General features: G+C 43.8%; 1 long non-coding RNA gene across 1 annotated transcript; it reads left to right on the top strand.

Moving 5' to 3' along the window:
• The first annotated feature begins 284 nt into the window (after positions 1-284).
• On the top strand, positions 285-24,101 carry LOC135542339 (uncharacterized). Its single transcript, XR_010456051.1, has 3 exons — positions 285-468; positions 23,609-23,692; positions 23,816-24,101. It is a non-coding gene; the product is annotated as an uncharacterized LOC135542339 (long non-coding RNA).
• The last annotated feature ends 2,950 nt before the right edge of the window (positions 24,102-27,051 follow it).

Below are 27,051 nucleotides of genomic sequence, written 5' to 3' on the forward strand. Positions count from 1 at the left end.
ATATACACTGAGTGTTCAAAACAATGAGGACACCTTCTCTTTCCATAACATACACTGACCAGGTGAATCCAGGTGAAAGCTATGATAGCTAATTGATTTGTAATTTGGTAAATCCACTTCAATCAGTTTACTGTAGATGAAGGGGGGAGGCTTTTTAAGCCTTGAGACCATTGAGACATGGATTGTGTGTGTACCATTCAGTGTTTGAATAGGTAAAACAAAATATTTAAGTGCCTTTGAATGGGGTGTGGTGGCAGGTGCCAGGCGCACCTGTTTGTGTCAAGAACTGCAACGCTGCTGGGTTACTCCCGCTCAACAGTTTCCTGTGTGTATCAAACACAGCAGGGGTATAGACTGTGGAACCCAGTTCCTACATTTAAATATAAAAATGGATTTTATCAAACAGAACTATGCTACATTTTATCTCTGTGACCCTCAGGATGACAAATCAGAACAAGATTACTGAATGTAAGTACATTATTTACCTTCAGAAGGGGATGTATCAAATCAGTTGTCATGATAAAAGTGTTTAGTGCACTCTCCTCAAACAATAGCATGGCATTTTTTTTACTGTAATAGCTACTGGAAACTGGAAACTTAGATTAACACCAATTTAAGCTTTTAACGACTGAGGTTTTAATGTTACAGTTTGTGGGCAAATGAGGAAATGACCATCTGTGAAGTTCAGGGGTAAATGGGTTCGTGTTGACATACCTTGCATAATGGAGAAGATCTGATATCCTTCTTTCCAAAGTCGCAAAATACTTTATTTTCAAGGGGAGCCATATACTTAACAAAGATTTGATTTTGACACGGATGCTGGCTCATTTTGTGTCACATTTTGACCAACTACTGTCTGACGCCAGCATCTGCAGTGCAGTTGTGCTATGGCACAGTGTCACTCATACCAATGCAGAATCCAATTAAAGGATTAGGTGAACATTGTGTCCGTTCACTGGCAAATCCTCCAAACAGATTTTTCTGTAGTAACAGCAGACCAGGAGCATTTGGATTACTCCTGGCCTCTGTACCTAGTTACCGGCAGGTCCCTTTCCCAATGGAATTTCAATGGGACTCCATAGAGCGAGTGGAGTAGAAGAAACTCAGCAAAGAATTACAATGTGCAGGTCCATTGTCTGATCCAAGTCTTTACGGGCCTCTCCAACACCACATAACTCTCAGTTCATCAGCCAACACTGCCCCTGTTTAGCCTGTGGGGATTATGCAATGAAATGTTTGTTATTTCCAAGTAATCCCAATCCCGGTATTAACATTCCAACTTTTATATGTACGTAGAGCAGTTCAACAGTTTTTTTGCAACCTTGGGAAATGGTAACCTGCAGGCTTACTGCAATGTTTGGTTTAGTACAAGATTGTTATTGTGTATGTACAGTGTAGTATGTTAAATAAGTGCCATTATGGGTCACACAACACAATGCAATTGGCTACATGCAATTTTCAAATTCCTCTAACATTGCAAGACAGTCAAGTAAGTTTTGATACAAGTTGAAAAATGCAAGGAATTTACTGTAGAACATCTGCATTTGCATTGGGGACAACATTTAGGGTAACACATGAAGGGTAACAGTAGAGCAGGGCAACTGTAGGCTAGCATTTCAACTGGATCTTGCAAACTCACTTAGATTCTTGACAACGTGAAAATGGAAATGTCAAAACTGGCACAAATGTGAAAATGCTAGGCTGTCAAATGTTTGTGCAAGAAAGAGGATGCAAAATCCTCAAAACAGGTTAGGCAAAACCCCCTAAATGGCTAAGTTATGGTACTCTTCAACCTGCAAGCCACAGCTTGCGCTCACCGTCCACCACAACTCTAGAAAACAAATCTGCTACAACAAGGTGCTCGGCCACCCTCTCATGGAAGAACTGCCTCTTCGTGTCCCTACAATACGTAAAACGACCTTAAAACATCTAAAAACGCAGTTTAAAGCTCAGAGACCAGGCATTGCATTGGCCTACGCAAAATGTTTATTCATGGGGGACCAAATCAACACAAAAGCTCGTTACACCATCTACATATTTTAAGGTTTCGTTTATTGTCATGGTCAACAACATTGGCGGAGCTGCATTATTATTTTTTTTGCCCATGCTACAAACGACTATATTGGTCTGCTAATACAGGTCTAGTAATATATTTTTTTAAATTATTATTATTATTATTACATTTTTTGAGCAAGGCATGTTATACAGCAGCACACTTTACCATACGCAGCATTTACTGTGAATGCAATATCTGCAAACATTGTGGAAAAGGGTGACTGCACTTCCTGATTTGGTCTCGTTTTAGATTTGGTTCATTAAGAAATTCTAGCAGCCATGACTGAATTCAAACGCGAGTTGGTTTTGGGGTGTAGTTTGATGTGGGTGTCTCGTGTGTGTGATCTCACATGGGAAGAGTTAGCCCAATGATTTAGCCAAAGTTGGCTTAACTTTGGATAGCCTTTCTCCGGGGCTAATTAGGGACCATCAATAAATGATTTATTTATTCATTTTTATTTTACTTTTATTTAACTAGGAAAGTCACAATGTAAATGAGACAATATTTTCATGTTGCACACCTTTTTGTTTTCTCATTATTAATAAATGCTTTCAATATTTGTATATGAATTCTTATAATTTATAGATGTTTGAGGTTTTTAAGTCATTGAAATTTGGAGCTATTGGAATTTTTACATGTTGTCCCATGAACATTAATTCCAACCTTCATTTAAATTGTGACATACTATCAAGGGTTACTAGGAGTGAAAGTTAGGAGTCAGGCACAGAGAGCAGAGGGTTCAATGATTCATAATAATTTAATACTCCGGAGAAAACGGTCACGCCAAACACAGGGGAGGGGAGCCACCTTCGGTGGGAGTCGTGACACATACTCATGTATTTTTTTAAATTTAATTTAACCTTTATTTAATTAGGCAAGTCACAGTTAAGAATAAATTTGTATTTACAATGACGGCTTACCCCGGCCAAACCCTAACGGCGCTGGGCCAATTATGCGCCGTCCTATGGGACGGCGCATAATTCCCAATCACGGCCAGTTGTGATAAAGCCTGGAATTTAACCAGGGTCTATAGTGACGTCTCTAGCACTGAGATGCAGTGCCTTAGACTGCTGCTCCACTCGGGAGCCCTATAAAAACTAATCTCAGACGAGACTGACTTTAATGACCAAAATGAACCTAATAACACTTTGTAGTATCGATGAGTATACATTTTCTAAATGACAAGTTTGTTTTTAGGGGCAGTTGCTCTTTAAAAGGTGCAATGTTGACTGTCTAGTGCACTGCTCCAGAATGTTTCTTAGATTGAATCCCGGCCTTGAAAATTTACACTGAGTGACGACTGTGTGATTAATTCAATTTCAATTAATAACAAAAAGGCTAGTATGCACCAGAGGAGGCTGGTGTGAGGAGCTAGATGAGGACAGGCTCATTGTAATGGCTGGAATGGAATTAATAGAACTTGTGGTTTCCATGTTTGATGTGTTTGATACCGTTCCATTTAATTCAATTTCAGCCATTATAATACGCAAGTCCTCCTATAGCTCCTCCCGCCATACTTTGCCCCCTGCAGATAACAACGTCCTGAAATTAATTCATTGAGAGAGTAGTGTTTGTCCTTCTTTAAGGACGAGCCTTCAGTGGTTTATTGTTCAAATGCCAGGCATGTTTGACATTTTGGCTAGGCAGTTACGTTGTTTTTTTATGTTGGTTCTCACTGTGCTCAGTGACTCAGCCATGCTTATAGGCCTCAGGTAATTTCTACCCAGTATTCTTCCTCTAGATGCCGTTTGACATCCGAGACAGGCTTTAATTCTGGAATCATATCTGATTCTCTGCTCTGTCACAGTAGCTGCAAAACAACCCTGTCATTGTTGCATAAATCCTCCAGCCGACTTGTGCTGGGTGTCACCTGTGTACAAAAATGAATGGCATGATATCATATTCCACTACTCTTTAATAACTTTTTCATTAGTAAATGCTGTCCATGTGCTTGTTTGTATTTATGAGCATCCTATCATTCTTGGAAGGGTTTCTATTTATTTTTGGTAAATTATGTGAATAATACTTATGTAACAGCTACTGGCATTCACAACCATTACTAAATCAAGGAGTATTTAATCCAGAACTACTGGTTTGCCCCGATTTTGAATATTCTAATTTGTTGTTTTACAATATCTGCTGTTGGTGAGACATGCAGAGCTTTATGTGAGGCAAAGTTGTAATCATATTTCTGTGGCGCCAACACTCAGGGATTTTCTACCTGTCCTGTTTAGTATGGCAATTAATAATGTCATTGAAATGTGAAAATCATAGATCATTCAATGACAGGACAGTTGTAGACCACTCTACAATACCCAGAGAATGCAAGCAGCCACAGACATCCTGTATTTTCCAAGCTACATTTTTTAAACTGAAGTCTGCCCATACTGTAATGGGCTCTGTAGAAAACCATTTTGGACCCCAGTGAAATCTGTTGCATCAACAATAGCTTAAATAAAACCCTGCTAATGTCCAAGCCACACAGAATCGTACTTGCCGACGCAAATCTCACAATAGACAAAATTAGAACATAGATACACAGAGTCCTTTAATCTAACCACCACGTTTCAGTCTAGTCAGTCCTTTCATGTGACCAGTGTTGCACCTCTTGCCAAACGGAGACATTATTTTGGCAACTCCTGTCACACCCTGACCTTAGAATTCTTTGTTTTCTTTATTATTTTGGTTAGGTCAGAGTGTGACATGGGTGATGTATGTGTTTTTGTACTGTCTAGGGGTTTTGTATGCTTATGGGGTTGTTTACCATCTAGATGTTTATGTATGTCTATGTCTAATTGCCTGTGTCTGCACTAGTATTATATAGCTTCACGTTCGTTTTATTATTTTGTATAGTTTGTTTCTTCATTCATTAAAGTAACATGTATTCACATCACGCTGCGCCTTGGTCTCCTCCGTAAAATGAACGTGACAACTCCATTGAATCATTTGGGAAGTTGTCCAAGAGTGAACAGCACCAATAATTAGAAAGTACAGTAAGTACAGTGTACTCCTGCCCCACACTCTCAATCAACAGAGCAGCCCTTGAGGGTATTGAGATTATGGTGTCTACTAAAAGTAGTGCAATAAATAGAGAATATGGTGTTATTTGGCACACAGTATGTATCTCCTGGTAGTCAGGTGAAGGAAAAAAGGGTGAATGTGGGAGGGGAAGGGGGGTGGTACATAATCAAATCATGATAGATCAGTGGTTTAAGGACCAGTCGCACCAAACTAGCATCTCTGGTCCTTCCTGCAAGAGTGGTCAGAGCCGATCTGTCTCAAACGCATGGCTTCACAGCAGTGCCTCTGCTCGAGAGTATGTGACCTGACTGCATAGGCTCCAGTGCAGTGGTGGTGGGAAAAGTAACCAGGTGTCATACTTGAGTAAAAGTATAGATACCTTAATAGAAAGTTAAATAAGTAAAAGTGAAAATCACCCAGTAAAATACTCCTTGAGTAAAAGTCTAAATATAATTAAGTATCACAAGTAAATCTAATTGGTAAAATATACTTATCAAAAGTCAAAATCATTTCAAATTCCTTATTATGCAACCCAGATGGCACCAATTTCGTTTTGGAAATGTACGTATATCCAGGAGCACACTCCAACACTAATTTACAAATGATGCATTTGTGTTTTGTGAGTCAGAGGCAGTAGGGATGACCACGTGTTCTCCTGATAAGTGTGTGAATTGGACGATTTTCCTGTCCCGCTAAGCATTAAAAATGTATCAAATACTTTTGTGTGTCAGGGAAAATGTGTTGAGCAAAAAGTTTATTTGGGGGGGGAATGTATGTTTTGAGCAAAAAGTTTATTTTTGTTGGGAATGTAGTGAAATAAATGTAAAAGTTGTCAAAAATATAAATAGCAAACTAAAGTACAACTACCCCAAAAAACTACTTAAGTAATACATTAAAGTATTTTCAATTAAGTACTTTACCCTACTGCTCCAGTATGCACTCCTCTTCAGCTTAACTGGCTCTACCTCAGCACTGAAAACAAAAATGCATTTTATGACAGCTGCCCATATGTATTTAGTTTCAATTGGGATGATAATGTGCAATTTGCATTATTATATTTTGATTACAGCATTATTTGACCAACTTTTTTTTCTTTATTCACAGTACCAGTTAAAAGGATGGACATACAGTGCCTTGCGAAAGTATTCGGCCCCTTGAACTTTGCGACCTTTTGCCACATTTTAGGCTTCAAACATAAAGATATAAAACTGTATTTTTTTGTGAAGAATCAACAATAAGTGGGACACAATCATGAAGTGGAACGACATTTATTGGATATTTCAAACTTTTTTAACAAATCAAAGACTGAAAAAATGGGCGTGCAAAATTATTCAGCCCCTTTACTTTCAGTGCAGCAAACTCTCTCCAGAAGTTCAGTGAGGATCTCTGAATGATCCAATGTTAACCTAAATGACTAATGATGATAAATACAATCCACCTGTGTGTAATCAAGTCTCCGTATAAATGCACCTGCACTGTGATAGTCTCAGAGGTCCGTTAAAAGCGCAGAGAGCATCACGAAGAACAAGGAACACACCAGGCAGGTCCGAGATACTGTTGTGAAGAAGTTTAAAGCCGGATTTGGATACAAAAAGATTTCCCAAGCTTTAAACATCCCAAGGAGCACTGTGCAAGTGATAATATTGAAATGGAAGGAGTATCAGACCACTGCAAATCTACCAAGACCTGGCCGTCCCTCTAAACTTTCAGCTCATACAAGGAGAAGACTGATCAGAGATGCAGCCAAGAGGCCCATGATCACTCTGGATGAACTGCAGAGATCTACAGCTGAGTTGGGAGACTTTGTCCATAGGACAACAATCAGTCGTATATTGCACAAATCTGGCCTTTATGGAAGAGTGGCAAGAAGAAAGCCATTTCTTAAAGATATCCATAAAAAAGTGTTGTTTAAAGTTTGCCACAAGCCACCTGGGAGACACACCAAACATGTGGAAGAAGGTGCTCTGGTCAGATGAAACCAAAATTGAACTTTTTGGCAACAATGCAAAACCTTATGTTTGGCGTAAAAGCAACACAGCTCATCACCATGAACACACCATCCCCACTGTCAAACATGGTGGTAGCAGCATCATGGTTTGGGCCTGCTTTTCTTCAGCAGGGACAGGGAAGATGGTTAAAATTGATGGGAAGATGGATGGAGCCAAATACAGGAACATTCTGGAAGAAAACCTGATGGAGTCTGCAAAAGACCTGAGACTGGGACGGAGATTTGTCTTCCAACAAGACAATGATCCAAAACATAAAGCAAAATCTACAATGGAATGGTTCAAAAATAAACATATCCAGGTGTTAGAATGGCCAAGTCAAAGTCCAGACCTGAATCCAATCGAGAATCTGTGGAAAGAACTGAAAACTGCTGTTCACAAATGCTCTCCATCCAACCTCACTGAGCTCGAGCTGTTTTGCAAGGAGGAATGGGAAAAGATTTCAGTCTCTCGATGTGCAAAACTGATAGAGACATACCCCAAGCAACTTACAGCTGTAATCGCAGCAAAAGGTGGCGCTACAAAGTATTAACTTAAGGGGGCTGAATAATTTTGCACGCCCAATTTTTCAGTTTTTGATTTGTTAAAAGAGTTTAAAATATCCAATAAATGTCGTTCCACTTCATGATTGTATCCCACTTGTTGTTGATTCTTCACAAAAAAATACAGTTTTATATCTTTATGTTTGAAGCCTGAAATGTGGCAAAAGGTCGCAAAGTTCAAGGGGGCCGAATACTTTCGCAAGGCACTGTATGCCTTGTTAAAACCTATTGCCTCTAGCTCAGGCACAGAACCAAGGAAATGCATATTATTGGTACCATTTGAAAGAAAACACTGAAGTATGTGTAAATGTGATTTGAATGTAGCAGAATAACACACAATAGATCTGGTTTAGATAAAATAATGGAATTTTTGTATCATCATCTTTAAAATGAACAAGATAAAACAAACATTCAGATAGGATGATGGGGACAATTTCAGTGAAAAATATAAGAGGGCAACAGTACTTGTGCAAAGTGTCAGAATGATAACTTCCAAAATGAGTGTGCTACATTACATTTATCATGAAGTCACCCAGGTGTCCCACACAAGTAGTCCAAATGTACACAAGTGGCCAAATTGGTGAAGGTATACATTTTGAAACAAATAACTATATACAAAATACCAAAATGGTATTCTAACACACCCCCCCCCCCCCCCAAAAAAAATGGAGAAAAAAAATTGAAAGATTTTTTTTAATTATTGATTAAAAAATATAAGCAAAAAATATATATACATTTACAAAATAACATGGGTAACTATTTACACACTTTCAATATTTGGAAGAGCCTCAGTCCTCTATCAAATCAAATCTATTTATATAGCCCCAGCCTAAAACCCCAAACAGCAAGCAATGCAGGTGTAGAAGCATGGTGGCTAGGAAAAACTCCCTAGAAAGGCAAAAACCTAGGAAGAAACCTAGAGAGGAACCAGGCTATGAGGGGTGGCCAGTCTTCTTCTGGCTGTGCCGGGTGGAGATCACAGTGGTTGTAGAGGGTGCAACAGGACAGCACCTCAAGAGTAAAAATTAACAGTTTAGGGTTCCATAGCCGAAGGCAGAACAGTTTAAACTGGAACAGCGGCAAGGCCAGATGGCTGGGGACAGCAAGGAGTCATCATGCCAGGTATTCCTGACGCATGGTCCAAGGGCTCAGGTCCTCCGAGAGAGAGAAAGAGATAATTAGAGAGAGCATACTTAAATTCACACAGGACACCCTTATAAGACTCCCATTCGGAGTCAGTGTCACTGTGAAAGAAAATGTTTAGTGAGAATAGTTTCACATATGAGCCCTGTATCAACAGGTATAATAAACAGATATATATAGAGAGTTGAAGGTTGAATATATTATTACCTGCTAGATCTACTGTCTCTTTTATTTTATGACATTTCAGCAAGATCTACTGTCTCTATTATATTATGACAGACCAGCTAGATCTACTGTCTTTTATTATATTACAACAAGCCAGCTGTATCTACTGTCTCCATTTCACTTTGGCCATTGATGTGGTCCTGCCCTCTCCTCAACAGCCTCAAATAGGCTATTTCATGTGGGTTGGGGTGTGGCGGCAGACACACGGATCTCAGATTTCATGACATTACATGTTTATATATTGCTTCTAAATAAAAATAAAAAAAATCACAAATAATATTTTATATTATAAATTTCAAACAAGAGCATTAGCATGATAAGAACTTACCAGTCCAAAACAATGTCCTCTCCCATTCAAAAAATATTCCTCCACAATTGCTAAATTAAGCTTCCTACAACAATCTCTGTCTCACCTTCCCAATCAATTTATTCTAAAATTGTGTGTACATCTGTATATCTAGACTTAGATTTAGCTTTCCCTGACTTAGTCACCATAATGATTGATATATAAACAGTTGAATCTGCACGTTCACCAAACAATGCAATGCGTAATATGCGTAGCTTCTTCCGGTATGAAACTTCAATAGCGAATGACTCACTTTACTACATGGGTTGGTCTTGCAACATATAAACATGGCGTATTGCCGTTTACCTCAGCTCATTGGCTATCTACCCAGCTAGATTTCAAGACAATCAGTGGTCATTGGGTTAAAAGATAGTCAATCAACGAAACAGTGGGCAAATCATTGGTGCACAATGATGTCATGACCTGTTGTCTTAAAATCGGTTTCTTTCAGTCAATACGTCCCGCGACATGGCCCATCAGGTTTGATTGTGTTACAAACAAACAAGTTGATTGCAGTGAAACCAAACATGACTGGAAAAATCACGTTCTGTGTGGGTTATTTACCTGGAATGTGTTGTCGAAAATGGAATGAGACGGAATTCACGACACAAGCCGTTCACAAAATGTTTCGTGTTAGGCTATAAAAACTGATTTTATCAAACAAAATATCATTCATTGTGTAACAATGAGCATTGGAATTGCAAACAGACGAAGATCGTCAAAGGTGAACAATTTATTTTAATGCAGTTTGTGATTATGTTACGCCTGTGCTGGTTAAAAAAAACTTTTTTATGGGGCTCTATGCTCAGATAATCGCATCGTATTTTGTTGCAGTAAATCCTTTTTAAAATCTGACAACGCAGTTGGATTAGCAAGATTCTAGGCTTTCGATACATGTGAGACACTTGTATTTTCATGAATGTTTAATATGACTATTTATGTAGCGATCACCGTATGTTGTGGAATATCAACCCACTAGCGGGTTCCGTGCGCGGAGGGTTTAAAACGTACATTCGTGGAATTTCTTTCCTTCAAAATGTGTTTGAGCCAATCAGTGTCAAGGCTCGGGAGAAGACCCAGATGCAGACAGTTTTGATGTATCAAAGGTTTATTACAAAAAGAGAGGGGCAAGCAAACGACAGGTCAATGGCAGGCAGAGGTCAGAAGTTCAGAGCAGAGTCCGAAAGGAACAGAACGACAGGGAGGCTCAGAGTCAGGCAGAGGTCAGTAATCCAGAAGTGGTGTTACAAGGTACACCTGGCGTCCTGCCTGGGCACGTACCTGGTTGACCAGGGTGCCAGCATTGGAACTCAGGATGTTCATATCCCTGGACATAACCCTGCCAGTCAACCAGGTACTGGAATGCCCTGCCCCGGGGGCGAACCTTCAGGAGGCGCCACACCGTGAATGACCGTTGGCCATCGATGAAACGGGGAAGGGGGGTGGGGCCTATTGGGATGAATACAGAGGGTACGGGGCAAAAGAAGATGAACAGCAGAGGTACTAATAACTTGAGATTGGGAAAGGGGTGATAAAATGAGGGGAAAGTTTGGGGGACTCCACCCAGAGGGGCAGGTCTCGTGTGGACAGCCATACCCTCTGCCCAAGACGATTACCAGGGAGCTGGGATCCGGTGGCGGTCCGCTTGTCATCGATACCTGCAGGTGGTCATGAGAAGGGCCTGCCCAGGCTCTCTTCCAGGTACGGCAACAGCGGCGGACAAACATCTGGGCCGAGGGTATGCCAACCTGTTCTACTTGCTCCGGGAGGAGCGGGGACTGATAACCCAGGGAACACTCCAAAACACGAGAGCCCAGTGGCAGAGCAGGGGAGTGAGTTGTGGGTGTATTTAACCCACACGAGTTACTGGCTCCAGGTGGTGAGTTGGCGGAAACAAGGCAGCAAAGAGTCATCTCCAGGTCTTGATTGGCTCTCTTCCACTGGCCATTGGACTGAGGGTGTTACCTGTAGGACAGGTTGGCCGACAACCCAATGAGCATGCAGAACGTCTTCCAGGACCGGGACGAGAACCGAGGACCCCGGTCAGAGACCATGTCCACCGGGAGTCCATGGATCTGGAAGGTGTGCTGCACCATGAGCTGGGCCATCTCTTTGGCAGAGGGTAGCTTGGGGAGGAGAATGAAGTGGACGGCTGGCTTTGGAAAACCGGTCCACTACTGTCTGGATGGCAGTGTTGCCATCAGACGGAGGATGACCCGTGACGAAGTCCAGGGATATGTTAGACCAGGGATGGTGAGGGACAGGCAGTGGTTGTAGGAGACCAGCCAGAGATTGCAGAGGAGTCTTGTTCTGCGTACAGACCAAGCAGACGGCGATGAAATCGGAGATGTCTGGGATGGGACCATGGTCGTCCACCAAAAGCTTTACCGCACAAAGGCCAGGGCCCAACGGAAGCCCGGGTAGCAGGCAAGCCTGGAGGAGTAGGCCCACTCCAGGACCAAGGAGCAGACAGCATCTGCAACAAACATCCAGTTATTGGGGTTCGACTGGGAACGATGAGCTTCACGGACATGCTTCCCTATTCCCCAGCTGAGTGCCGTCGCCAGGCACGAGGTGGGAAGGATGGTCTCAGGGTCCGATGGTGTAGCTGCGGGGCTATAGCGGTGTGATAGCGCATCCGGCTTGATATTATTGGATCCTGGTTGGTAGGAAAGGGAGAAGTTAAACTGGGTGAAAAATAGGATCCACCAAGCTTGCCTGGAATTGAGAAGCGTGGAGGTGCGGAGATATTCCAGGTTCTTGTGATCCGTTCACACAATGAATGGATGATCCGCCCCCTCCGCCCCCTCCACTCCTCCAATGCCATCTTCCCCACAAGAAGCTCACGATTGCCCACATCGTAATTCCTCTCTGTGGCGTTGAGGCGATAGGGAGAAGAAGGTTCAGGGATGTAACTTGAGGTCCAGGGAACAACCCTGGGACAGGACAGCCCCCACTCCGAAATCCGAAGCATCGGCCTCCACCACGAACTGATGGGATGGGTCAGGATGAACCAATGTGGGAGCTGGGAACCACATGAACAGAACCTTGGGAGAGGCGAGTTCAGACATGGGGAAGCCAGGGTGCTATAGCCTCAGATAAAGCAGAGATAAAAGTTGGAAAATCACAGGAAACATTGCAGCTGCACTCTAGATGTAGGCTGGGGCCAATCCAGCACCTCTCTCACCTTCCCGGGGCTCCATCTGTACATTATCTGCAGTAATGATGTAACCAAGAAAGGGGATGGTGGAATTCACATTTTTCTGGTTATCCAGGAGGCGCTGGATTACCTTTCGGACATGGAGCATATGTTCTTGGGCTTAGTGGAAGAAAACAAGGATATCGTCGAGGTAGACAAGGACGAAACGGTTTAACATGTTGAGGAGAACATCATTGACCAGGGCCTGGAACATTGCTGGGGCGTCGGTAAGGCCAAATGGCATGACCAGATATTTGTAGTGACCGCTGGCCGTGTTGATGGCAGTCTTCCACTCGTCCCCCTCCTGTATCTGCAGCTGGTGGTAGGCGTTCAGCAGGTCCAACTTGGAGAAAGCAGGGGCCCCCTGGAGAGGGTTGAAGGTCGAGGCGATGAGTGGTAACAGGTAGCCGTGATGTTATTGAAACCCTGGTAGTTAATGCAAGGGAACAGGTTTGTGTCCTTCTCCACAAAGAAGAACCCTTCGACGCCGGGGAAGGCAGAAGGACTGATACACCCTGCAGCTAGGGAGTCCTCGATGTACAGTTGAAGTCGGACGTTTACATAAACTTAGGTTGGAGTCATTAAAACTTGTTTGTTAACAAGAAATTTGTGGAGTGGTTGAAAAACTATAGTTTTGGCAAATCGGTTAGGACATCTACTTTGGGCATGACAAGATAGTTTTCCAACAATTGTTTACAGACAGATGATTTCACTTCTAACACCACAATTTCAGTGGGTCAGAAGTTCACATACAACATGTTGACTGTGCCTTTAAACAGCTTGGAAAATTCCAGGAAATGATATCATGCTTTAGAAACTTCTGATAGGATAATTGACATCATTTGAGTCAATTCGAGGTGTACCTGTGGATGTATTTCAAGGCCTACCTTCACACTCCGTGCCTCTTTGCTTGACATCATGGGAAAATCAAAAGAAATCAGCCAAGATCTCAGATAAATAATTGTAGACCTCCACAAGTCTGGTTCATCCTTGGGAGCAATTTGTAAATGCCTGAAGGTACACGGGCGTCTGTACAAACAATAGCATGCAAGCATAAACACCATGGGACCACGCAGCCATCATACCGTTCAGGAAGGAGACGCGTTCTGACTCCTAGAGATGAACGTACTTTGGTGGGAAAGGTGCAACTCAATCTCAGAACAACAGCAAAGGACCTTATGAAGAAGGAGGAGACAGCTACAAAAGTATCTATATCCACAGTAAAACAATTCCTTGTCTGATGAAACAAAAATATTTTTTGGCCATAATGAGCATCTTTATATTTGGAAGAAAAATGGGGAGGCTTTTAAGCTGAAGAACACCATCCCAACGTGAAGCACGGGGGTGGCAGCATCATGTTGTGGGAGTGCTTTGTTGCAGGAGGGACTGGTGCACTTCACAAAATAGAGTAAAATTATGTGGGTATATTGAAGCAACATCTGAAGACATCAGTCAGGAAGTTAAAGCTTGGTCGCAAATGGGTTTTCCAAATGGACAATGACCCCAAGCATCCAAAGTTGTGGCAAAATGGCTTAAGGACAACAAAGGTATTGGAGTGGCCATCACAAGGCCCTGACCTCAATCCTATAGAAAATTTGTGGGCAGAACTGAAAAAGGGTGTGTTCCGAGCAAGGAGGCCAACAGTCCTGATTCAGTTACAGCAGCTCTGTCAGGAGGAACGGGCAAAAACTCACCCAACTTTTGTGACAAGCTTGTGGAAGGCTACCCAAAACTTTTGACCCACCTTAAACAATTTTGGTGCTTGGGGGCAGAATTTTCACTTTTGGAATTTGTACTAGGATTAAATGTAAAAAATTGTGAAAAACTGAGTTTAAATGTATTTGTCTAAGGTGTATGTAAACCTCCCACTTCTACTGTAGGTCTCCATAGCATTGCGTTCCGGACCCGACAGAGAGTACAGTCGTCCCTGGGGTGGTGTGGTGCCTAGGAGAAGGTCGATCCGGCAGTCATAGGGTTTGTGTGGAGGAAGTGAAGATGCCCAGGCCTTACTGATAACCTGATCCTGGTACACCGCAGCAATGGCGGAGAGGTCCAGGGCAACTCCCTAGCCCACCGGAAGACGTCCCGGGGCATGCTGCGGAATGGGTGTGGCAGAACGGGCTCCAGCCCATGATGGCACCAGCAGTCCAGTCAATAAGGGGATTTGTCGCTGGAGCCAAGAGAATCCGAATACCACTGGAACCTGAGCAGACCTAATCAGTATGAATTTGGATAGCCTTGCTGTAGTTCCTTGACACTCGCAGGTTGATGGGAGTAGTATTGTGGGTGAACAGGCCCATCTAGTGCTCTAATGTCTATGGGAATGGAAAGGGGATGAGTGGGAATGCCGAGCTCAGACGCCAGGGTAGAGCCCATGAAACTCTCATTGGCCCAAGAGTTGATATACACTCGGAGAGATTTCAACTGGTTCCCCCACAGCAGGATGGCATGGAAATGTCAGTAGTCCAGAACAGAGTCCGAAATGTATAGCACGGCAGGCAGGCTCAGGGTCAGGGCAGGCAGAGTAATCAGTAATCCAGGGTGATGTGACAAGGTACAGAATGGTGTTGGGGTGCTTTTCTGGTGACAATATCAGTGATTTATTTAGAATTCATGGAACAGTTAACCAGCATGGCTACCAGAGCATTCTTCAGCGATACGCCATCCCATCTGGTTTTCCGTTAGTGGGACTATCATTTGTTTTTCAACAGGACAATGACCCAACACACCTCCAGGCTGTGTAAGGGCTATTTGACCAAGAGGGAGAGTGATGGAGTGCTGCATCATATCATTTGGCCTCCACAATCACCCCAATTGAGATGGTTTGGGATGAGTTGAACCGCAGAGTGAAGGAAAGCAGCCATCAAGTGCTCAGCATATGTGGGAACTCCTTCAAGACTTCTCAAATATAAAAACATTTTTTGGTTACTACATGATTCCATGTGTGATTCCATGTGTGTTATCTTTACTATTATTCCACAATGTAGAAAATAGCAAAAATAAAGAAAAACCCTTGAATGAGTAGTGTATATGTCAGGACCCGGTTACGAACCTGGGTCTCCGGAGTGAGAAACAGTCACTTAACCAACTGAGCCACGAATAGTCAGCAGAACCCAGAAGATGAGGCAGACACAGCAGTACTTAAGACGGTGTATTTAATAAAGTAAAAAGGAGAAGTCCTTAAATACAAAAATGGCAAATCCAAAAGGTGGTAGGAATAGCACAAAAAAGCCTCAAGAGATACTCAAAAACAAAAACAGAATTCCACAAGAGCATCCACCGGAATCGACAAGAATACACAGAACACTAGGGCTGGGTGCTAACATACAAACACAGAGCACAGAACTGAGGGAAACTAAGGGTTTAAATACAATCAGGGGAAACGAGGCACAGGTGCAAATAATAATGGGGAACAAGGGAAAAAACATAAGGTCAAAAAGCACAATGGGGGCATCTAGTGACCAAAACCCGGAACAACCCTGGCCAAATCCTGACAGAATCCCCCCTAGGAACGGCTCCTGACGTTCCTACCAGCTCTCTCAGGGTGGAGGGCCCTGAACTGACGAATGAGGTCAGGGTCCAGGATGTCTTTGGCAGGAACCCAGGAGCGCTCCTCGGGACCGTAGCCTTCCCAGTCCACCAGATACTGCCAGGACCGCTGCACCCGGCGGGAATCCAGTATCCGATGGACGGTATAAGCCGGCTGGCCTCCAATGACACGAGGCGGAAGGGGAGGTCTGTCTGCCGGGACAAGGGGAGAAAAAACAACAGGTTTTAACAATGAAATGTGAAATGTGGGATTAATCTTAAGGGATCTGGGTAAGTGTAGGCGATAAGAAACTGGGTTAACTCTCCTGGCAACCTTGAAGGGACCGATGTATTTTTGGGACAGCTTGCGAGACTCCACCCGTAGAGGTAAGTCTCTTGTGGAGAGCCAGACTCTCTGGCCGGGGCGCAGGGTAGGCCCGGGACGGCGACGTATATTGGCTTGTTGTTGGTACCTCTGTGAGGAACGCATAAGATTAAGACGGGTCTTCCTCCACATAAGCCGACAGCGTCTGACGAACTTCAAGGCTGAAGGCACTCTGACTTCTGCCTCCTGGTCCGGGAACAATGGAGGAGCATAGCCAAACTGACACTCGTGCGGGGACATACCAGTGGAGGAGGAACGCAAGGTGTTGTGCGCGTATTCGGCCCAAACAATAAAGGATGACCATGTGGACGGGTTGTCACGAGTCATACATCGGAGGGTGGTTTCCAGCTCTTGATTCATCCTCTCTGTTTGGCCGTTGGACTCCGGATGGTACCCTGAAGATAGACTGGCAGAAGCCCCCATGAGTTGGCAGAAGGCCTTCCAAAACCTTGAGGCGAACTGGGGACCTCTGTCAGAAACCATGTCTTGAGGAATGCCGAAGACTCGGAACACATGATTAATTACCAACTCAGCCGTTTCCTTGGCAGAAGGTAACTTAGTCAGAGGGACGAACCTGGCCGCCTTTGAAAACCTGTCGATTATGACTAGGATAGTAGTATTGCCATGGGATGGAGGAAGTCCAGTAATAAAGTCCAATGAGATATGGGACCAGGGTCTGTGGGGAACAGGTAAAGGGTGAAGGAGTCCTTTGAGGGCGGAGGTGAGAAGATTTGCCCTGGCAGCACACGGGACAGGCATTGACGAAAGTGGCAACGTCTTCTCTTATGGTAGGCCACCAGAACTTACGCTGGATGAACTCCAAGGTGCGACCTACGCCCGGATGACAGGTGAGGCGAGAGGAGTGCCCCCACAGAAGGACCTGAGTCCTCACTGCCTTGGGGACAAACAACCGATTGGCAGGACCTCCTTTCGGGTCCGGTTCGCTAGCTTGAGCACGTCTCACGGTATCCTCAACTTGCCACGAGATCGGAGCCACAATCTTAGCAGCAGGAAGGACAGGCATGTCCGTGTCATCTCGAATGGCAGGAGCGTAGACTCGGGACAGGGCATCCGGTTTGAGATTCTTCGACCCGGGCCGATAGGTGAGGATAAACTGGAATCGATTGAAGAAAAGAGACCATCTAGCTTGTCTAGAGTTCAACCGCTTCGCCTGCTGGATATACTCCAGATTTTTGTGGTCCGTAAGCACTTGAAACGGGTGAGAAGCCCCCTCGAGCCAGTGTCTCCATTCCTTCAATGCCATCTTAACCGCTAGGAGTTCACGATCCCCCACATCGTAGTTCCTCTCAGTCGGGGTAAGCCGGTGTGAGAAGAAAGCGCACGGATGAAGCTACTTGTCTTCACCCCTCTGAGACAGGACAGCTCCAACACCAACCTCTGATGCGTCTACCTCCACCACAAATGGTTCATCCGTAGTCGGTAGTATCAGGATGGGAGCAGAGAGAACGCGCTGCTTGAGTCCTTGGAAGGCCGTCTCAGCTTCTCTTCCCCACAAAAACCTTGCATTGCCACCCTTGGTTAAAGCTGAGAGAGGGGCTGCCACCAAGCTGAAGTTCTTGATGAACTTGCGGTAGAAGTTTGTGAAGCCCAGGAAACGCTGAACTTCCTTAACGGATTTGGGGGTGGGCCAATCCGCTACCGCCCTACCTTCCTGGGGTCCATTTGGACTCGACCGGGTTCCACTACAAATCCCAGGAATTGTACTCGGGATGAATGGAATTCACATTTTTCCGGCTTAACGTACAGATGGCTGTCCAGGAGGCGTTTGAGTACTTGTCTGACATGCTTAGTGTGTTCTTGAAGGGAGCTCGAAAAGATGAGGATGTCATCCAAGTAAACGAACACAAATATGTTAAGCATATCCCTAAGCACATCGTTTATGAGCGCTTGGAACACCGCTGGGGCGTTGGTCAGGCCGAAGGGCATCACCAAGTATTCATAGTGACCAGTAGGCGTGTTGAAAGCGGTCTTCCACTCGTCACCAGGTCTGATCCGCACAAGATGGTATGCGTTCCGCAGGTCAAGCTTAGTGAAAACAACTGCTTCCTGGAGCAGCTCGAAGGCTGTGGCCATAAGGGGTAGCGGGTAACGGTTACGGACGGTTATGGCATTGAGTCCCCGGTAGTCGATGCAAGGACGTAATCCAACGTAACACCAGTTTGAGGTCATGGTAACACTCGGGAACTCGGGTCAGGTCGATGGATTCTAAAGACTCGGGAGTAGAACTCGGGGAATTCTGGAAAATACAAGTAGCTTGGCACGTAGGACCCCACTGCTTGTTAGTGCCCACAGACCAGTCGATGTGAGGGTTATGGCTGTGAAGCCAGGGGTATCCAAGGACGAGAGGGAACTCGGAACAGGAGATCAAATGAAAGTTCATCAATTCCTGGTGTTGTGAAACTGAAAGTCGCAAGGAGGTAGTGACATGAGTGACAAGTCCAGATCCCAAAGGGCTTCCATCCAATGTAGTGACCCTCATGGGTTCACTTAGAGGTTCAGAGGGAACGCCATTCTCCTTCGCCCAGACACCATCCATGAAGTTACCTGCGGCTCCAGAGTCTACCAAGGCTTGAAGGTGAAGCTTGTGGTTGTCCCAGGAGAGGGTGACTGGAATGAACAGACGGGAGTTGGACGGATGGGAGGAGGTTATGTTTCCCATTACAGTTCCCCCGGTCTGTACGGGACAGAGCGTTTCCCTGGAGCCCGGGACACGTGGAACGGAAATGGCCCGGTTTGCCGCAATATAGACAGCGTCGCTCCTTCATCCGGCGGTCTCTCTCAGCCTGGGAGATGCGTCCAATCTGCATGGGTTCCGATGGAGCCAGCGAGGATAAAGGTGGGGACTCGGAACTGGGACTGATAGGGGCTAGAGGTCTACGGTTGAGTTCTCTCTCTCTCTCAGACGCTGGTCAATGCGTGAGGCCAACTTGATCAGGGACTCGAGATTGTCCGGTGGTTCCCGAGTGGCCAGTTCATCTTGGATAGTGTCGGAAAGGCCTTTCAGAAAGCACACCGTGAGCGCCTCGTTGTTCCAGCCACTTGCTGCTGCCACCGTGCGGAACTGGATGGCATAGTCCGTCACGCTGCGCCAACCTTGGTGGAGAGTCAGGAGCTGTTTGGCTGAGTCAGAACCACTGCTTGGGCCTTGAAACACGCGTTTGAATTCCTCAGCAAAGGCAGAGTAGCTGGCACAGCAGGAACTATGGGCATCCCACACAGCAGTAGCCCAGGCCAGGGCTTTTTCCGACAGCAGGGTGATGATATAAGAGATCTTAGACCGGTCGGTGGGAAACGACGAGGGTTGTAGCTCAAAGGAGAGAGAACATTGGGTGAGAAACCCTTTACAAGCACTTGGATCACCTGAGAACCGTTGGGGAGGTGGAAGACGAGGTTCAGCCAGGGGGTTAACTGCCATGGGTACGTGAATCTGAGGTACTGGGACGGGAACTGTTGCCGGGGTAAGACGATCAGATATTTGCTTAATGGAAGTCAGCATCTCCGACAGAAGATGACAATGTCTAGCCATTAAGGCCTCTTGCTGAACCAGGGCGGCTTCGTGGCGTTGGACAGTCTCCTGGTGGTGGGACAGCATGGCAAAAAGGTCCTGGGAACTGGCTGCCTCTGGGTTCATTTTTGGCTCTGTGTTTCTGTCAGGACCCGGTTACGAACCTGGGTCTCCGGAGTGAGAAACAGTCACTTAACCAACTGAGCCACGAATAGTCAGCAGAACCCAGAAGATGAGGCAGACACAGCAGTACTTAAGACGGTGTATTTAATAAAGTAAAAAGGAGAAGTCCTTAAATACAAAAATGGCAAATCCAAAAGGTGGTAGGAATAGCACAAAAAAGCCTCAAGAGATACTCAAAAACAAAAACAGAATTCCACAAGAGCATCCACCGGAATCGACAAGAATACACAGAACACTAGGGCTGGGTGCTAACATACAAACACAGAGCACAGAACTGAGGGAAACTAAGGGTTTAAATACAATCAGGGGAAACGAGGCACAGGTGCAAATAATAATGGGGAACAAGGGAAAAAACATAAGGTCAAAAAGCACAATGGGGGCATCTAGTGACCAAAACCCGGAACAACCCTGGCCAAATCCTGACAGTATACAACTGAAATATCACATTTACATAAGTATTCAGACTCTTTACTCAGTACTTTGTTGAAGCACTTTTGGCAGCGATTACAGACTTGAGTCATCTTGAGTATAACACTACAAGCTTGGCACACCTGGATTTGGAGAGTTTCTTAAATTCTTCTCTGCAGATCCTCTCAAGCTCTGTCAGGTTGGATGGGGAGCGTCACTGCACAGCTATTTTCAGGTCTCTCCAGAGATGTTCGATCGGGTTCAAGTCCGGGCTTTGGCTGGGCCACTCAATGATATTGAGACTTTACCCAAAGCCACTCCTGTGTTGTCTTGGCTGTGTGCTTCGAGACATTGTCATGTTGGGAGGTGAACCGTCACTCCAGTCTGAGGTCCTGAGCATTCTGCAACAGGTTTTAATCAAGGATCTCTCTATACTTTGCTCCATTCATCTATCTCTCGATCCTGACTAGTCTCCCAGTTCCTGCTGCTAAAAAGCATCCCCACAGCATGATGCTGCCACCACCATGCTTCACCATAGGGATGGTGCCAGGTTTCCTCCAGACGTGACGCTTGGCATTCAGGCCAAATAATTCAATCTTGGTTTCACCAGAGAATCTTGTTTTTCATGTCTGAGAGTCCTTTAGGTGCCTTTTGGCCAACTCCAAGTGGGCTGTCATGTTCCTTTTACTGAGGAGTGGCTTCTGTCTGGCCAGTCTACCATAAAGGATCTTGGTCACCTCCCAGACCAAGGCCCTTCTCCTCAGATTGCTCAGTTTGGCCGGGCGGCTGTCTCTAGGAAAAGTCTTGGTGGTTCCAAACTTCTTCCATTTAAGCATGATGGATGCCACTGTGTTCTTGGGACCTTCAATGCTGCAGAAATGTTTTGTTACCCTTCGCCAGATCTGTGCCTCAGCACAATCCTGTCTCAGAGCTCTATGGACAATTCCTTCAACCTCTTGGCTTGTCAACTGCACATGACATTGTCAACTGTGGGACCTTATTTCGGCAGGTGTCTGCCTTTCCAAATCATGTCCAATCAATTGTATTTACCACAGGTGGACTTCAGTCAAGTTGTAGAAACATCTCAAGGATTGTCAATGGAAACAGGATGCACCTGAGCTCAAGTTTGAGTCTCGTAGCAAAGGGTCTGAATACTTATGTAAATAAGGTAAGGTATTTCTGTTTGGGTTTATTTGGTTTGTTCATTGAAACTATCACTACAGTATGGTACCATCTGGTACCACATAGTTAGTTAAATTAGGATTATAAAATAACTTACCTCATACTGATCCCAAATGTTATGTAGTGCAGCTTGTTAAAATGAATCCCAAATTAACTGAAACACAATTTTTTGTAAATATTACAACCTCTTAATAAACACCAGGTAGAATGGGACAATAAAATAACACATAACCCTTATTTTTCCCACTAATTTAGAATACCATACATACCATTGTATTATAACTGAAGGGTGAGCCTTTACAGTATTTCTGAACCTATGTTTATGCTGTGTCCTCCTCCTTGGGGGATACACCATGATTAATCCTGCACGTTTGTTGCATCCCTCAAGCAGCTTGTGTATCGACAGCATGACCTGGCATAGAGAGAGCACACGACACCATAGATTTTTTCCCCCATCGTGGTCATCCAAACATCACTGGGCTCCTTCACACCAACAATGAGAGACATGGCGAGGGGGAGGTGTCTTCGTAAAGTAATTAAACACATTCAAACATGACCCTTTGCAGCAATGGTCCTACATTATGTTAAAACATATTGTTCTTTGTTGTGACTGTCAGCTACAGAACTGCCACACTGTGTAGTAGACCTGGATTCAATGGAACCATTAAGTGCAAATTTCGCCCATCGAGCACTACAGGCAGGCTAAAGCAAATGCTAAAAGTATTTGTAAGATTTTTAAATAGTATTTGAACCCAAGTCTTCTGTGTAGCATACTGTTTAGTCTCTAAGCTGTTCTCTCAATGCTTGTTAGCTGCTGAGGCTTTGAGATTCGGTCATAATGTACCATAAATCATATTTGAGTCATTTGTGTTTACTTGTTCCAGCTGCAATAAAGGTTGTTAGCTGCAGTGTTCGGTTTCGGGGACTGTTGGAAGCCTATGAGCAAGGGAACGGGTTCATATTTTTGCATGCACGTGATTGGAGCAGCTTCTGTGCAGCCCTCCTCTGTAGCAGATTGACGATTATTATCATGAATCTTGCCATGAAGTCAGAACTGAGTGATTTCCGCTTGCTGGACCAGCTGCAAAATCAACATTTGCTATATTGTAAAAATGTATGAAGACAAAAATGAGCTTTTTGGTCTTAGAATTTAAGGTTTGGGTTAGGCATTAGGGTTAGCAGGGTGGTTAAGGTTAAGCTTAAAATCAGATTTTATGAATTTGTGGCTGAGCCAGCTGGTGACCACTCTGCAGAGCTGCTTCCAGTGTAAGATTCATTACAATAAATGCCAACCTGCTCCTCAGTATAACAGGACATGTATGACATTGATTTGCCTTTGACAGCTGCTCTCTCCACGGTAGCCCCCTCCTCCTATTCTCTCTCTCCTCACTCTCATTCCTGGTCTAGGGAGGTAGCTGCAGGCAGCTGCTCCGTTCCATGTAGCCTGGTCTCAGACATAGTAAACATTAATCTGGGACACTCAAATTAGTATGATACAGTGCCTTCAGTATTCACACCCCTTGATCTATTTCACATTTTGTTGTGTTACAAACCAGAATTCAAAATTGATTAAATAAAAACCATTTTCACCCATCTACACACAATACCCCACAATGACAAAGTGAAAACGTGTTTTTAGACATTTTTGCTAATTTATTATATTCAGGATTGACCTGAGGGATGGACTCCTGTTGGACAGGAAAACATAGAGGCAGTGGTGGGGCTTTTTCAACACCGTAGCAACATCTTTATCTGGACAGAAAATGCATTGTTTATAACACAAACCCACCTTGGACAAGTGGTCCCTCAACACTCAACCCTCATGCCTCATTGTTTGTTCTTGTTTCCCAATTAACAGCTACTTCTCTCATGAGTGGGTCTTGGAGATGTACAAGTGCACAGCAAGTCTGAACCAGCACAATACTATATTGATGCAGATGAGGTGGGATGAATCTGTTTTTTTTTCATCTTATAGTCGAGCATTTACCCTCTCAACATGGATCTTGTTTCTCGCAATGTCTTTCATGAGATGTTTCTCACACTCTGTGAACCTTCTGTGTTTCAGGAATAGAAGAATATTCACAGTGACTCCTGCAGGCATCAAGCTCTGGAACAACAAGCCTTTGTATGCCAACATCATGTCTCCTACACACATGGAGATGATCTCAAACCCAACTTCTGGACAATGGCTTTGTACGACAGAGATCCTTGATACAGATCACTGCAGTATGTTATCACCACATTGGCCCAGCATCGTCCGAGTTTGGCCGGTGTAGTCCATCATTGTAAAGAAGAATTTGTTCTTAACGGTCTTGCCTAGTTAAATAAAGGTTCAATTTGTAACAATTGAATGTATTGCCTGTCGGGAAAGTCTGACTACACCATAGTGAGATGCAGTGTAACGTCAGCTAGCTAACGTTAGCTAATGTAGCCAACTAGCTAACCAAGGTGCCTAACTATAGATAGCCCACCAGGTGATATTTAGTTAGCTAGCTAGAAACATTAGCTCACCGTTCATGTAGTCAGACTTTTCTAAGTGGTGGCATGCTAGCTAACCAACTATCCTTGTCATGGTGCCAGCCTAACGTTAGCTCGCAAGTCTGACTACACGAACAGTGAGTTAAAACCTCTTAGAGATCGTGCGACTTTTTTCAAAATTCTGTTAAAAATCGTGCAACATTTCAACGTCCTGCTACTCATGCCAGGAATATAGTATATGCATATGATTAGTATGTGTGCATAGAAAACACTCTGAAGTTTCTAGAACTGATTCAATGGTGTCTGTGACTATAACAGAACGAGTTCCGTGGTGAAAATCGCAAGAAAACCTGGTCACTAAATCGTAGAAGAAAAAATCCATCCGTCAGTCTCTGTATTGTCTATGGCTTGCCATAAATGATGGGACTGAGGTTGCAATTCCTACAGATTCCACACGATGTCGCCAGTGTGGTGATTTCCAGAACCATTTATTCTTGGTCAGACCACTGATGACCACATCCGATCTTCATGTGTGCATCACAAAAATATCTCGACTGGAAATTTCACCTCGTTTTCTTTACTACTAGTTATTGAATACAGATCGCTCCATGATCAATTTGATCGTTTATTAACGTTTACTAATACCTAAACTTGGATTACAGAAGTAGGTTGAAGTGTTTTGTCAAAGTTTATAGGCAACTTTATGAATTTTTTAAAATTACGTTGCGTTGGGAAACGTGACTTTTTCCATGGATTTCACGGTGTTCATAAATGGACATTTTGGGTATATATGGACCGATTTAATAAAAAAAAAGACCAAATTGTGATGTTTATGGGACATATAGGAGTGCCAACAAAGAATCTCGTCAAAGGTAATGAATGTTTTATATTTTATTTCTGCGTTTTTGGTAGCGCCGGCTACGCTAATTTGTATGTTTTACGTCCCGTTTCTGTGTGTCAGGGAGCTGTATGCTATCAGATAATAGCTTGTCATGCTTTCGCCGAAAAGCATTTTACAAATCTGACATATTAGCTATATTCACAACGAGTGTGGCTTGATTAGAGTACCATGGATGTGAATTTTAATGAAAGTTTGCGTTTCAACGAGTACAATTAGTTGGCGCTCTGGAATTTTTGCTGATTTTGTTCCACGACAGGAACCGCAGTCGTAAAAGGTTAATGTTAACGAGCTAACTAAATATCCCTTTTCTGGTGGGCTACTACTAGATAGTGTTAGAATTGCGTCAATTCGAATCTGGTATCAGGATAAATATGACAATGAGTCACCGATTGTATACTATGTATTTTTTAGTAGCTAAGCAATTAAATGCAATTTTCGTATATACGGGCTCTCTGTCCCACCTCGCAGGGCAAAACAGAGAACTGACAAGATGTATGTAAACAGTATTCTTTATACTGTGATAGACAGTTCCAACCCGTCTGTTGGCCTATCACTGTAGAGACTGGGCGTGGTTTAAACTTGCTCAGTCTATTGCAGGCGCTCAGGCGGGTCCCCGCCTCTTGGTGCTTCTGTTGATAGATGTAACTGTCGCTGCGAAGAACATCCATGCGCTCATACCGTTATCTCGCACCTGGCTCCTGTTATCTAACAAAAGACCGCTTGTTCTCGCAACACCCGCTCTGAATGTGCCCCCCTCCCAACTCATTGAACAGTTCCTGTCTTCATGCTTCTCTGTATTTTTCCATCATGAGAAAGTCCCATGGCCTTGAAACTGTTAACAATGTTTCAAGAGAGCTATGTTGCATAACACATACATACATCCACACAAGCCAACAGCAGATAATATTCAATCATATATATGGTAATGGGCTATAGTGCATAACACAGAAACCTCATACTAGCATGTTACCACATGAAAAATTATAACTACACAGACCGTGAGTTAAGGTTAACTAGCTGGCTAGCTCACTAAAGACTTGTCAATAAAAAGGTCATAACAGTCATTATGCTGGCCTATGCTATTTTTCTTTTCACTTGTAATGAAGGTAACATGAATTGTACCTAGCTAAACACAGATATTTGACCTCACCAAAATAACTTGTTAGCAGCTAGAAAACAGGGCTTACCTTAACACATGGCTCCAACGACACATCCCGATGACAGAGGTTGGAAAACGATAATATCGGAGTAGTGGTTACAATCAGGTACATAGCACGGAACCATCCTTGCTTCTGATCGACGGACTGACCTAAGATTAGTTAGTTAGTTAGTTAGTTAGTTACAAAGGCTAGTGTAATTCCCAAAATTCTAGTAATAAAAAAATGCTAAGGTAGCTAATTGGAAAGATGCCAAACAACAATACACATGAGAAATACACAATTTTAATAATTTAAATGAGAAAATACAAAAAGGCTATAATATCTACTTGTTACTTGTTAGATTCCTTGCTACTTGTTGCTGAGAGTTTGCGTCAAGAAATTGAGTTTTTTCCAACCCTGTAACACTGCCTTGAGTGATGACGTCAAAGCTTGCGACAGGATGTGTAGTTCTGTATGAAAGCCACATTAGCGGCTAATTAGCATTTCATTTTGGGAGGGAGGGGGTAATTACAGGCAAATATATTGATAAAAGTTACCTTGTCCAAGAGAGATTTTAGCAGTTATCAAAATGTCACGCTAGGGTAAGCCTACACGGGACACAAACCTTATATGAAGGTGTTCTAAAATCCCCTAAAATGAATGATGGAAAAACGATTGGAACCATTTCCGGGTTTTACCGCAAGGTTTTATGGGTATGACTCATACTGTGGTACTCAATTGCAAATATGATGCACGTTTTAGAATATTTTTATTCTGTTACAG

The sequence above is a fragment of the Oncorhynchus masou genome, chromosome 6, assembly GCF_036934945.1.
Source record: "Oncorhynchus masou masou isolate Uvic2021 chromosome 6, UVic_Omas_1.1, whole genome shotgun sequence".
Classification (NCBI taxonomy): Eukaryota; Metazoa; Chordata; class Actinopteri; order Salmoniformes; family Salmonidae; genus Oncorhynchus; species Oncorhynchus masou.